Genomic DNA, 15,071 nt, shown 5'->3' on the forward strand with positions numbered 1-15,071 from the left:
AGACCGTGGTTTTAACTATTGCTAGTATAGACACATTCATTTAATAGATGGGTGGGTGCTGTTAGACCGTGGATGTAACTAGTGCTAGTATAGACAAACTTCTAGAAATTGGCATAATGCAAACTTAAAGTCTGCAGGTTCCATGTATGCTAGCTTCAGTTTGAGTGTTTGGCCTTGTTTGGATCCATTAGTACTAATAGTTAGCGGCTAGCAGAGGGAAGCTAGCTAATAGCTTTTTATTAGCAGGACAATTAGCTAACCTATTATTTGAGCCCTATTTGGATCCTCCATTTAATACTCCCTCCATCCTCAAATAAATCTACTTTGAAAGTTGTAAGCCAATTTTTTATAAGTTTGGCCAACTTTATAAGAAAGAATATCAACATTTATGACACCAAATAAATAGACTATGAAAGTATATTATATGGTGTATCTAATGATACTCACTTTGTGTCATAAATATCGGTATTCTTTTCTATAAATTCTGTTAAATTTACAAAAGTTTTGACTTAGGACAACTTTAGAAGTTGATTTATTTGGGATGGAGGTAGTAGTTTGTACTAGTTAACTTGGGGAAGCTAGTCAATAACTTTTTATTAGCTAGGTAGTTTATTCTGGGTTATTAGTTGTACTATTAGTTAGGATGTTTGGATCTGCTAGTGCTAATTTTAGCTACTAACAATTAGCATTAATGTATCTAAACAGGCCCTTTGTCATGGGGGCGTTCTGGCGAATCTGGTCTAACTGCTTGATGATTACCTTTGCACTAAGAATGGAGATCTGAATACACTTGTTGGTTGAAGCCAGCTTGGCCGCGGTGGTCGATCGTGTACTGAACTCCCTCTGATAGCAACTATAAGCTAGTCAATCCATCCATGCATCCATCCGTTGATATCTTGCCTTGCTCTTATTTTCTTCCTTCGAGCTGGCCGAGCAGGCTCCGGCGGGTGTTTGTGTAGATAAAAAAAAAGTTTATAAAGGCTCTGCCAGACATGACCACATGGTGTTTCTGTTGCATTTCGTGCATGTGGAGCTTGTTCCTGGTATCATGAGTCAGCTTTCAGGATTGCCTTTTTGTTTGATATACTAGCGTGATGATTACTGGTGTTTTTGCTATAAGAATAAGGGCAACGTATCAGGTGTAAACCAATTAACCTATGCAAACTTGAAAACTATCAATCAGGACCATTAGATGCTGATTCAATAGATGGGGTAAGGGGGCTTAAGCGCAAAAAAAAAGGCCGGCGGGTGGGAGGCTTAAGCGCAAAAAAATTTCACCTCTCACCCCATCTATTGGATTAGCATCTAGTGGTTCTGATTGGTAGTTTCTAAGTTTACACAGGTTGGTTAGTTTGCACCTGGTACGTTGCTAAGAATAAGAATGTATATCTGAATGCACTTCTTCGGTTGAAGTCTGCTTGGCAACTCTGGTTGATTGCTGCTGCTCATCTGCTCGCTGGTTTGCTTCTGTCTGGAATGTATATGGCCCTGTTTGGGAGAGCGTTTCTGAGTCTTGCTTATAAGCTGAGCAGGTTTATTTGATAAGTCACGATCTAGAGAATCTGCTGTTTGAATAAGCTGGGCGTTTGGCTATCTCGATTATTTCTGGTAGAGGATGTAAATTGACCTATGTACCCCTGAGGCACTAGCAGTATCTAGAAAAAAATAATAACAAAAAAAACTTTTAGCGGTTGCATACAATTTTATGAGAAGTGAAAGCAGTGAGCCATAGTTTCAACATTTTGCAAACAACAAACAGAGCACTTGCTGGATCTCAGTGCTCGGAAAACTGCAGCCGCTGCCGTGCTGCTGCTCCGCGTAAGAGGTCGTCGCCCGCCGGTGGGAATGGGAGGACACTAGTGAAAGCAAGGACACCAGTCTTACGTGCTCACCTTGCTGGACGGCAGCCGGTGGTGGGAATGGGAGGGCAGCAGGCGGTGGAGGCCGTCGAGGATGTCGAGGTCGGCACGCGCAACCGGGGCCGTTAGAGCAGCGCGCGTAGGAGCCTCAGTGCACAACGGCGATAGCAAAAATGGCGCCGACTGGGCGTTGTGCCGGCACACGCACGCGGCCGAATTGAAGAAGCCGGCGCACGGGATCTTTTCGCGGCGGGCGGCGACCTCTTACGTGGAGCAATGTTTTTGAGGCGCCGCGGCGAGGCGCGGCGCCCGACCCCCTTCACAACGCCTAGGCGTTTGTGGCGGACGCCTAGACGACGCCATACACACATTGTAAGGCGTTGTAAGCTAGAATTTTATATACTAGTGCAGCACATACATACCTCGTTTGTTGCCAATTCTTGAGCCCATGTTCCTTTCTTTTGTTTCCAAAAGCTCTTCTCCCATGTAGCATCCAACCCCTTGAAGGAAACTGCATGACAATTAAAGAATTCAACAATCAAACACATTATCAGTTGCTGAGAATTAAATAGGAAACAATACACAAGAGGCAAGATAACAAATTAGCAAGCATTAGTGCATGCATGAGCATGACAAATGACATCATAGTCTGTCTCAAATAGTCCACAAGCTTAGAATGAAGTATTGAACTCTAAAGCATACTAATTAAGTCAACTACACCAAAGCCATACAACAGGAGTGCAGGACAACACAAAAGTATAGCAAGGGTGCAGGACACAAAAGAATCCATCAGCAGGAGTGCAAATCTTTGTTTCAGCAGTTCAACACTCAAAATCCATCATCAAACTCATCAGGATCAGCAGCCTTGTCTTCTTCAGTAGCAAGAACATTGCCATCTTCTTCACACTCGCTCACTTCCGTATCATCATGTGGGTCTTCAACTTCATCTTCCTCTTCTCCATCTTCAGTAGCAGAAACAGGAACATTTCTTGAACGACTATAATATTGAGTAGCAGTAGCTCTCCTAGGAAGATTACGACCCTGCAGCGCTTGTGATGCACCGGTGGCTGCATCAACATGCTGCCATGTGAGCTCATTGACAGCATCAGACCCTCGAGCACCTGGAATGGGCACATGCAATGAATCAGCCCATTCATTGTCCCAATCAAACTCCTCAATGATCAAAGGATCATATTTCTTGCTTGCCTTCTCACGCATAAGCTGAAACCTTGTTCTCATCTTTCGATTGTATGAAACAAAAACAATATCATTCAATCTCTTGTGCAGCAGTCTATTCCTTTTCTTTGTATGCATCTACAAACAAAAAAATCAGATGGAAGCAAAACAAAAAATTAGATTGTATGCATCTAAATAAAAATTGTTAATCACAAGGATACTCACAAAATTGAAGGTACTCCAGCATCTCTCACAACCAGATGATGAAGCACAAAGACTAACTATACGCTTAGCAAGTCTTTGTAGTTCAATGGCTCAGCCACCATAAGAACGCCACCAATCAACTGGATGAAAAGTACAGCACATATTAGGAGTTTGGAATGCAATTAAGTTGCTAAAATTTGTAAGCTGAGATTAACAACACTTACGAGGACTTATTTTGTCATAGCTTTCCTTTGCCATTTTGTTTGAGAAGGCATCTCCACGTTGCTCTTCATACTCAATGGCTTGCCTATTGATCTTCATTTGTGTTTCCGCATCTGGTATCATTCTTCCAAGCACTTCAATAAAACAACCTCTTAGCTGCCCAATAGTGGCATCATCATTAGCTTTTACAAGAGGATAAAATTTTCCTGGGTTCAAATATAGTGCAGCCCCATACAATGGATGCTCCATTTGGTTCACCCAACGCTTCTCAATAATGTCCATGATACGCTTGAGCAGTCCCTACTTGGTTGATATATTGAAGCTGAGCTTTATCCTATCTTTTGCATGATTCATTAGAGCTGTGACCTCTGGCATTGCAGGCTTCTCATCACCATCAACAACCCTCAAAACAATTAAGAGTGGGGCTGAAGCTCTTAGGCAATCTTCTATTGAGTTCCAAAACTCAGTAGATAGCACAATGTCTTGCACTTGTTGACCTGCTGTAGTTGTACACAAGTTGTTCCCAATCCATGCTTCACTAACAAATAAGCTCTTCAAGGCATCCTTGTTCTTGTACAAACTCTTCAATGTCAGAAATGATGTGGCAAATCGAGTCTTTGCTGCCCTAACAAGACCATTCCCACCTGTTTGAGCCCTCATTGCACTAAGAAGCCTCCCATGCCTATAAATGAATGTGGTGACATGCCTAGCACGTGCAATAGGTTTCTTAAATGCCTTCAAGTTCCCAATTTCTTCCAACATCAGATCCAAGCAATGTGCAGCACAAGGACTCCAAAACAGTGTGGGAATCCTATCCATCAAAATCTTACCAGTAGCCTTGTAGTTAGCGCCATTGTCAGTCACAACTTGAACAACATTGTCCTTTCCAATGTCCTCAATCTTCTCCTATAACAAATCATCTAACATTGTTGCACTATGAACTTGACTTGATGCATCAACTGACTCCAAAAAGTACGTTCCCTTAAGGCTGTTCACAAGAAAATTAATCAAGTGGCGCCCTCTCATATCAGTCCATCCGTCTGACATTAGTGTACAACCATATTGCTTCCAGGCCTGCTCATGGTCCTTCCTCATAGCACTTGTCACCTTAACACATTCTTGAAGCAAAGGTTCACCAAGCTATTGGTTAGTTGGAGGCTTGTACCCTGAACCATATTGGGCTGTTGCCTCATAGGCAATTTCAAATTGCCTTGAATTTGCTGCATTAAAGGATACACCACACTCCATGAACCATAGTGCCCATTGCAAATCCACATATTGCTTCTCCTCCTTAGTCTTTGTGCTGGACTCAATGGTGGGTTGAAAGTCCTTTGCACGCCTTTGATCTACTATCTGTTCAGGTGTTCTTCTAAGCATAGCAACAACAGACTTTGTTGTCTTTGGTGTCTTTGGTGTTGAATTGCCATTGCTAGGTCTTGAAGCCTTGAATTGATAGATAACATGCCTTCTCTTGGTGGCTGTCCCATAACTTGGTTTTGCAGCCGGTTTTGGTGTTGCACCCCCATCTGTTGCTGCTTGTACATCTGCTGCTGCCACCGCCACAACTTCATCTTCCCCATCTTCTTCCTCAATACCATCCAAGAACAAAGGCCTTCTCTTCTTTTGCAAGTAAGCTTCCATCTCTTTTCTAATTTCAGTGGTAACTTTTGGACAAAGGACAATATCTCTATATCCACTAGCCAAATGTTGCTTGAACCTCTTTATGCCTCCTGAAGCCTCATTTCCACACAGGATACATGTCACCCAGTCTCTCCTAGCAGGGTCCTGCTAGTAGGCATATTTCTAGCCTAGATCATTGGACTTCGCTTTCCTTGCTGGATCAGTCTTGGGATCATAATCAGGTGCTTCACTTGAGCTTGCCATGTTGCTGGATGCTACATAAAAGAAAGAAAGAGCCTTATGTAGTACAACATTCAGTTTTCACACTGACATTCAGTTTGCACACATGGAAGCAACATGGAAGCAGCCATTTTCAGACTGGTCACAGCTTGCACACTGACATTCAGTTTTCAACTTTGATAGAAAGAGAAGTTGACCAATAAGTAGAAAACAGATAGTCACTAGCTAATCAGGTTAAGCAAAAACAGCTATTTCAGAAAAAATTAAAACAATGATAATCAAGATAGAGAGCTATTTCAGGCTAAGCAAAAGCAGCCACAACAAAAATTCATCAACATTGGACTGTAAATCACCCTTCTAGTAGTTCAAAGCATCAGTTTAGTGCTATAGAAAATTGATGATAACTCTTCCAATAGTTCAAAGCATCAGTTCAGTGCTAAAGAGAACAATTGCATCAGTTCAGTGCTAAAGAGAACAACTGCATCAGTTCAGTGCTAAAGAAACAGCTATAACAATATCCAGGATTCTAGGTTCAGAGCAGAGGACGAGGAGGCAGAGCGGGTTTAGACTTCAGAGCAGCAGTACAGCAAGAGCAGACAGCAGAGGAGCACGAGATTTGCAAAAGGACTCGACGGAAGACAAGCAGAGCAGACAGCAGACAAGCAGAGCAGGCAAGCAAGGAGCAGAGTGGAGGCGGGGGACATACCAGGTGGAAGAGCCCGGCGGAGGCGCAGTCAAGCGGAGATGCAGGGGCAAACGGCTGAAAGGTCCTAATGGCTAGAGGGGGGTGAATAGCCTAATAAAAATTTCTACAATAACACTTAACAAAATGGTTAGACAATTATGAGGCGAAGCAAGTGTTGCGCTAGCCTACTCAAAATGCAAGCCACCTACCACAATTCTAGTTTAGATAATATCTATTCATACAATAGCTATGATACTACTCTATGTTAGTGTGCTCTTAAAAGCTAATTAAAGAGCCACACTAATCAAGCAAGCAAGCTCTCACAACTAGCTACATAAAGAGCTTGTCAACTAGTTTGCGATAATGTAACGAGAGTGATCAAGAAGATTATACCGCCGTGAAGATGAATGAACCAATCAATCACAAGGATGAATAACAAAGAAGACCAATCACCTCGGAATCAAAGGATGAACACAATGATTTTTACCGAGGTTCACTTGCTTACCGGCAAGCTACTCCTTGTTGTGGTGATTCACTCACTTGGAGGTTCACACGTTAATTGGCTTCACACGCCAAACCCTCAATAGGGTGCCACACAACCAACACAAGATGAGGATCACACAAGCCACGAGCAATCCACTAGAGTACCTTTTGGCGCTCCACCGGGGAAAGGTCAAGAACCCCTCACAATCACCACGATCGGAGCCAGAGACAATCACCACCCTCCGCTCAACGATCCTCGCTGCTCCAAGCCGTCTAGGTGGCGGCAACCACTAAGAGTAACAAGCGAAATCCGCAGCGAAACACAAACACCAAGTGCCTCTAGATGCAAACACTCAAGCAATGCACTTGGATTCACTCCCAATCTCACTATGATGATGAATCAATGATGGAGATGAGTGGAAGGACTTTAGCTAGGCTCATAAGGTTGCTATGTGAATGAAAATGGCCAAAGATATGAGCCATAGCTGGCCATGGGGCTTAAATAGAAGCCCCCATGAAATAGAGCCGTTGTACCCCTTCACTGGACACACTGCGCTCTGACCGGATGTTCCGGTCATACTGACCGGACCCTGGACACAGCGTCCGGTCCACTAATTTTTGCCACGTGTCATTCTGTGTTAAAACTAAATCGTCAGATCACAATGGCTAAGTGCTGACCGGACGCTCCGGCAAAACTAACCGGACGCTGAAGCCTCAGCGTCCGGTCGAGTACAGTAAGGGTCCAAATCCGTTTTTCCTTGACCGGACGCGTCTGATCCACCTCGACCGAACACAGCCCAGTGTCCGGTGAAGTACCCTAGCCACTGTACCGCCAGGTCAGCGTGACCGGACGTAGGCAGTCAGCGTCCAGTGCATTCAGATCCAGCGTCCGGTCACTTGATCGACGCTGGCATCTCCTCTGTCTTCTTCACCCTTGCTCAAGTGTGCTAACCACCAAGTGTATCACCTTGTGCACATGTGTTAGCATATTTTCACAAATGTTTTCAAGGGTGTTAGCACTCCACTAGATCCTAAATGCACATGCAATGAGTTAGAGCATCTAGTGGCACTTTGATAACCACATTTTGATATGAGTTTCACTCCTCTTAATAGTACGGCTATCAAACCTAAATATGATCACACTCTTTAAGTATCTTGATCACCAAAACAAAATAGCTCCGACAAATTATACCTTTGCCTTGAGTTTTTTGTTTTTCTCTTTCTTCTTTTCAAGCTTAAGCCCTTGATCATCGCCATGCCATCATCATTGTCATGTTGTGATCTTCATTAGCTTCTCCACTTGAAGTGTGCTACCTATCTCATGATCACTTGATAAACTAGGTTAGCACTTAGGGTTTCATCAATTCACCAAAACCAAACTAGAGCTTTCAATCTCCCCATTTTTGATAATTGATGACAACCTTTATACAAAGATATGAATTGAAATTCAATTGAGTCCATGTTGCTTGCCCAAGCATATTTACCATGTGTAAAAGGATATGGACAAGTTTCATGAACCCCAAATGGTAGCAATTGCTCCCCCTATATATGTGCTAAGAGTTTGGATTGAAGCTTGCACATATGCTTAGATAGAAAATATAGGAGTCAATGTCTACCACATGATGTTAAGGTATAAAAGATGGACCTTTGAAGCGTGATACCAATCGGAGTGCACCAATATACCATCCTTAGCACCATGGTTAGCTCAATATCACTTGGAAATATACTTTAGAAAGATACCACTTATAAAGACTTACTTGGAAATGAAAGTTATCTAGTGATTTCATTTCATCATTCAATCTTACAACTAGCATATATCACACAAGCATGGATACTTTGAATTTTAGAACTTATGCTATGCAAGCAAACATATAAAATGCACATTCAAATGCACCATGCAAGTTCATGAGCTTGCTCCCTCTACTTGTGTGCTCAAAGTTTTAATTGATCCCTTTCCTTTGTCATATCTCTCTCCCTATATCATATATCAAGATATCTTTATGTTTCACTCCATTTATGATATTTCTTCTCCTTTTTCACTATCTTTGCTACTATCTTTGTTTCTCTCCCTCTTTGTCATTAATGACCACAAAGGTTCTAAATATAGATAGTATTACTTGTAGGGTCAAGATTATCAATGTCAATCAATGGGGTGAGGATCACTTTCTCAAATTTTGGTCTAGTCTAGATTATTTGCCCAAGATATTTAACTCGGTTTGATCCAAGGACAAGCTTCTTCACACCTCCAAATAAGGGTTATCTTGTACCATGTTGAGTTAAACACTTATAGCTTATGTTCTAGATTAAACACTAGGTTTACAAGCCCATAAACATGTCATATGCCATCACTAGATCAAGTCAAGCATAGAAGCAATAGTGATATCATATAAACATCAAAATCATTTGATTTTCATGAATGAGCCTAATAAAATAGAACCACTTGAAAGGTCCTAATAAGATTGAAAATATGACTAGATGCACTAAACATGTCCTTAGTAAGGATGTATGCCATGCCAATCAACTTTTACCTTAGATTGCTCAAAGGAGAGGCATGTCATATGAGTGGGAGTGCATCAACACATATTTGAGAAATCCAATATGTTCAACTCATTCCTTAGCTTGCAAAACCTTTTCTCATCCAATGGCTTGGTGAATATATCGGCAAGTTGATCTTCGGTGCCTACACTCTCAATGCAAATGTCCCCTTTTTGTTGATGATCTCTTATGAAATGGTGGCAGACATCAATGTGCTTTGTTCTTGCATGTTGAACCGGATTGTTTGTCAACTTGATTGTACTCTCATTGTCACATAGCAATGGCACTTTCTTGAACTTGATTCCAAAGTCACTCAAAGTGGCCTTCATCCAAAGTACTTGTGCACAATAACTACCGGCGGATATGTATTCGGCTTCGGTGGTTGATAATGCAACACTATTTTACTTCTTTGATGACCATGAAACAAGTGATCTTCCCAATAATTGATATATGCCCGAGGTGCTCTTCCTTTCAACCTTGCATCCCACATAATCCGAGTCAGAGTAACCAACTAGCTTAAACTTTGCTCCTTTAGGATACCACAAACCAACATTTGGTGTATGCTTCAAGTACCTCAATATCCTCTTTGTAGCATTCAAATGACTTTCTCTTTGTGAGGCTTAAAATCTTGCACACATGCATACACTAAACATGACATCCAGCCTTGATGCGGTCACATAGAGTAGGCTTCCAATCATAGACCGATACAATAACTTTTGATCCACCATATTTCCACTTGCATCACTATCCAAGTTGCCATTGGTTCTCATTGGTGTGTTAATGACTTTGCTATCAATCATGCCAAACTTCTTGATCATGTCTTTGATATACTTGCATTGACTCACAAATGTACCATTCTTTAATTGCTTGATTTGAAGACCAAGGAAGTAACTCAACTCTCCAATCATAGACATCTCAAACTCATTAGCCATCATCTTTCCAAACTCATCACAAAAATCTTGATTTGTTGATCCAAATATGATGTCATCTACATAGATTTGCAATACAAATAGATCTTTTCCAATCTTCTTGATGAAAAGAGTGGTGTCAACCTTGCCCATTGTGAACCCTTTAGAGAGGAGAAAGTCCCTCAATCTCTCATACCATGCTCTAGGTGCTTGCTTCAAGCCATACAATGCCTTCTTCAACTTGTATACATGGTTGGGCTTCTTATCATCTTCAAAACCGAGAGGTTGCTCAACATATACTTCTTCATTGATGTAGTCATTGAGAAATGCACTCTTAACATTCATTTGATAGAGCTTGATGTTGTGGGTACAAGCATAGGCTAGCAAGATTCTAATTGCTTCCAATCTAGCAGCTGGGGCATATGTTTCTCCAAAGTGAAGACCTTCAACTTGTGTATACCCTTGTGCTACCAATCTTGCTTTGTTCCTTACTACTATCCCATCTTGATCTTGCTTGTTTCTAAAGACCCATTTGGTTCCAATCACATTATGTCCCTTTGGTCTTTCTACCAACTCCCATACTTGATTTCTTGTGAAGTTATTCAATTTTTCATGCATAGCATTCACCCAATCAACATCCTTCAAAACTTCATCTATCTTCTTTGGTTCAATGGATGACACAAATGAGAAGTGTTCACAAAATGATGCCAATCTTGATCTTGTTTGTACACCTCTTGAAATATCACCAATTATAGTGTCCAAAGGATGATCTCTTGCAATATTTGTTGGTTGGAGTATTGGAACTTGATTGCTTGCACTTGCTTGATCATTGGGTTGAGATGATGTACTAGCCACTTGATCTTGTTCATTATCATGAGAGCCACTTGCACTAACTTGATTTGTATCATCTTGCACATTTGAGTTAGAGAGCACTTGCACTTGATCATCTTCATCATCATTCACTTGCCTAGGCCTCAATTCACCAATATCCATGTTCTTCATGGCATTTAAAAGTTGAATGCCTCTAACATCTTCCAAGTTCTCATCTTCTACTTGTGAACCCTTGGTTTCATCAAATTCAACATCATGAACTTCCTCAAGAGTACCACTATCCAAATTCCAAACTCTATATGCTTTGCTTGTGGTGGAATAGCCAAGTAGGAATCCTTCATCACATTTCTTGTCAAACTTGCCCAATCTTATGCCTTTCTTCAAGATATAGCATTTGCAACCAAAGACCCAAAAATATGCAATATTTGGCTTTCTACCATTCAAGAGCTCATATGGTGTCTTCTCTTTCAATCGGTGATAATAGAGGCGGTTGCTATAATAGCAAGCCATGTTGATAGCTTCGGCCTAAAAAGATTGACTCACATTGTACTCACTAAGCATAGATCTTGTCATATCAATGAGTGTTCTATTCTTCCTCTCAACAAGGCCATTTGATTAGGGTGTGTACTTGGCCGAGAATTGATGTCTAATTCCAAATTCATCACATAACTCATCAATTCTAGTGTTCTTGAACTCACAACCATTGTCACTTCTAACTCTCTTGATGGTTGTTTCAAACTCATTATGAATGCCTTTGACAAATGATTTGAATGTTGCAAATACATCACTTTTGTCCACTAGAAAAAATACCCATGTGTATCTAGTGTAGTCATCCACTATCACAAATCCATATTTATTACCACCAATACTAGTGTATTGTGTTGGCCCAAACAAATCCATGTGTAATAACTCAAATGCTTTACTAGTGCTCATCATGCTTTTCTTAGGATGGGTGTTTCTAACTTATTTGCCGGCTTGACAAGAGCTACAAAGCTTATCCTTTTCAAACACAACATCTTTCAAGTCTTTAACTAAGTCATGCTTAACCAATCTATTCAATTGTTTCATTCTAATATGACCAAGCCTTCTATGCCATAACCAACCCATGCTAGACTTAGTGAACAAGCATGTAGATAATCTAGCTTCACTAGCATTGAAATCAACCAAGTATAGATTCTCATATCTAAAGCCTTTGAAGATCAAGTTAGAGCCATCTACACTTATGATCTCTACATCATCTATTCCAAATATGCATTTGAATCCAAGATCATATAATTGTGCCACGGATAGCAAATTGAAGTTCAAGCTTTCTACTAGCAACACATTAGAAATGCTCATGTCATTGGATATTGCAATCTTACCAAGCCCTTTGACCTTGCCTTTGCCATTGTCACCAAATGTGATACTATCATAACCATCATTGCCATTGGTGTTGATTGAGTTGAACATTCTTGCATCACCGGTCATGTGTTGAGTGCACCCACTATCAAGAATCCAATGCCTTTCTCTGGCTTTGTAATTGACCTACAAAAGAAGATCAATTCTTTTTAGGTACCCAAGCTTGCTTAGGTCCTTGAAGGTTAGTCACTAGGCTCTTTGGTACCTAAATGGCTTTTTTCTTTGAGCCCATCCATGGTTTACCAATGAACTTAGCCTTCACACCATTTGTACCTTTAGTAAGCATATAGCATGAATCAAGCTTTATGAATAATACATTAGCATTTTTACTCTTGTTTTTGCATTCTTGCTCTTTGTGACCAATTTGCTTACAACTAGTGCAAAACCGATCATTGTTCTTCACAAAACTAGTCTTGTGAGGAGCAAAGGCCGCTTTGCCTTTCTTGGGGGTATAGCCCAATCCCTCTTTGTAGAGAGAAGCTCTTTGGCTACCCAAGCACATAAGCAAGCGGTCCTCACCACCATAAGCCTTAGCTAAGGTGTGAGTGAGCTTAGTGACCTCCTTCTTGAGGTTCTTATTCTCAACCACTAGTGAGGCATCACAGGTGAGACCATCACTACTAGATGAGGTAGAAGTGGAAGTGCTACAAGAAGGGTTAGTAGTAGCAACAATGATAGGCATAGATAGTGATGTATCAATTAAATCATAAGTTACACCTATATCACAAGTTTCAACATGCTTCTTTTTATCTTGTTCATTAAGCAAAGTAGAATGAGCTTTTTCAAGCCTTTTATGAGCCTTGCCAAGCTTCTCATGGGCTTTCTCTAGCTTCTCATGAGTTGCTTTGAGCTCATCAAGGGCTTGCTTAAGGGCTTTTACCTCCTTATTCAAGCTCTTGCATTCCCTTCTCTTAATGTTAAAGTGTTCTTTAGCATCTTCTAGCATGTCAAATAATTCGTCCTTAGTAGGTTCATCATCATCACTATCACTATCATTTTCATTTTCATGTTCATTATCATCAACATGTTCTTCATCACTTTCATCATCACAAGATTGTACCTTAGTGACCTTAACCATGAAGCATGATGAAGATTCAAAGAGAGAAGGCTTCTCATTGATGGCGATACTTGCAAGAATCTTCTTCTTGGTGGTCTTGTGATCATCACTATCATCATCATCATCACTTGAGGAAGCATCACTATCCCAAGTGACTACGTAGGAACCACCCTTCTTTTTCTTGAAGGCCATCTTGTCCTTCTTCTCTTTCTTTTCCTTCTTGTCCTTCTTGTTCTTCTTGTTGTCATCATCATTGTCACTATTGTACGGGCATTGAGCAATAAGATGATCTTTGCTTCCACACTTGAAGCACCTTCTTGACTCTTCTTTGTTCTTGGATGAAGACTTCTTTCTTCTAGCATGGTAGCCCTTCTTCACCATGAACTTGCCAAATCTCTTGACAAATAGAACCATCTTCTCATCATCATCATCATCATCCCATGATTCATCTTCTTCACTTGATGTTTCTTGCTTTGCTTTTCCCTTGGATGATGTGGCTTTGAATGCCACGCTCTTCTTCTTCTTCTCATCCTTCTCATCTTTCTTCTCCTTCTTTTCTTCCTTCTCATCATCATCTCTATAAGTATCATCGGTCATTATATCTCCCAACACTTGGTTTGGTGTCATGGTGTCCAAACCACTCCTCACTAGAATAGTGACCAATGTACCAAATCTTGAGGGTAAGCATCTCAAGAACTTGTGGGAGAAGTCTTTATCCTTCACTTCTTCTCCAAGTGCTTTGAGATCATTGATAAGCACTTGAAGCCTATGGAACATCTCCGGCACACTCTCATCATCATTTATCTTGAAGCTTACAAACTTCTCTTTGAGAATATATGCCTTTGCACCCTTCACGGCTTCAGTGCCCTCAAATGATTCTTCCAACTTCTTCCAAGCCTCATGAGCCATCTCAATATTCTTGATTTGCTCAAATGTTCTCTCATCAATTGCATCATGAATAGCACTTAGAGCAATGTCATTGTTTTGGAGAAGTACTTCTTCGGCAGCGGTGGGATTCTCCGGATCACCAATCTCAATTTTGGTTTCTACCACCTTTCACACCTTTCTATTGATTGACTTGATATGTGTGGTCATCTTTGACTTCCAATAAGGATAATTTGTGCCATCAAATTGGGGTGGCTTCTTGGTGTAGTTAATTTGAGCTATTTTAACACCAAAGGTTGTTAAGCCTCAAATAACGGTGACCTTGGCTCTGATACCACTTGAAAGGTCCTAATGGCTAGAGGGGGGGTGAATAGCCTAATAAAAATTTCTACAACAACACTTAACAAAATGGTTAGATAATTATGAGGCGAAGCAAGTGTTGCGCTAGCCTACTCAAAATGCAAGCCACCTACCACAATTCTAGTTTAGATAGTATCTATTCACACAATAGCTATGATACTACTCTATGTTAGTGTGCTCTCAAAAGCTAACTAAAGAGCCACACTAATCAAGCAAGCAAGCTCTCACAACTAGCTATACTAAAGAGCTTGTCAACTAGTTTGTGATAATATAACGAGAGTGATCAAGAAAATTATACCACCGTGAAGATGAATGAACCAATCAATCACAAGAATGAATAACAAAGAAGACCAATCACCTCGGAATCAAAGGATGAACACAATGATTTTTACCGAGGTTCACTTGCTTGCTGGCAAGCTACTCCTCGTTGTGGCGATTCACTCACTTGGAGGTTCACACGTTAATTGGCTTCACACGCCAAACCCTCAATAGGGTGCCGCACAACCAACACAAGATGAGGATCACACAAGCCACGAGCAATCCACTAGAGTACCTTTTGGCGCTCCACCGGGGAAAAGTCAAGAACCCCTCACAATCACCACGATCGG

At 41.0% G+C, this 15,071-nt stretch overlaps 1 pseudogene; it reads right to left on the reverse strand.

The window, feature by feature from the left end:
• Nucleotides 1-3,449: 3,449 nt before the first annotated feature.
• On the reverse strand, nt 3,450-4,885 carry LOC136526767 (uncharacterized; annotated as a pseudogene).
• Nucleotides 4,886-15,071: the final 10,186 nt, after the last annotated feature.

Source organism: Miscanthus floridulus, chromosome 19 (assembly GCF_019320115.1).
Source record: "Miscanthus floridulus cultivar M001 chromosome 19, ASM1932011v1, whole genome shotgun sequence".
In the NCBI taxonomy this organism is placed as follows: Eukaryota; Viridiplantae; Streptophyta; class Magnoliopsida; order Poales; family Poaceae; genus Miscanthus; species Miscanthus floridulus.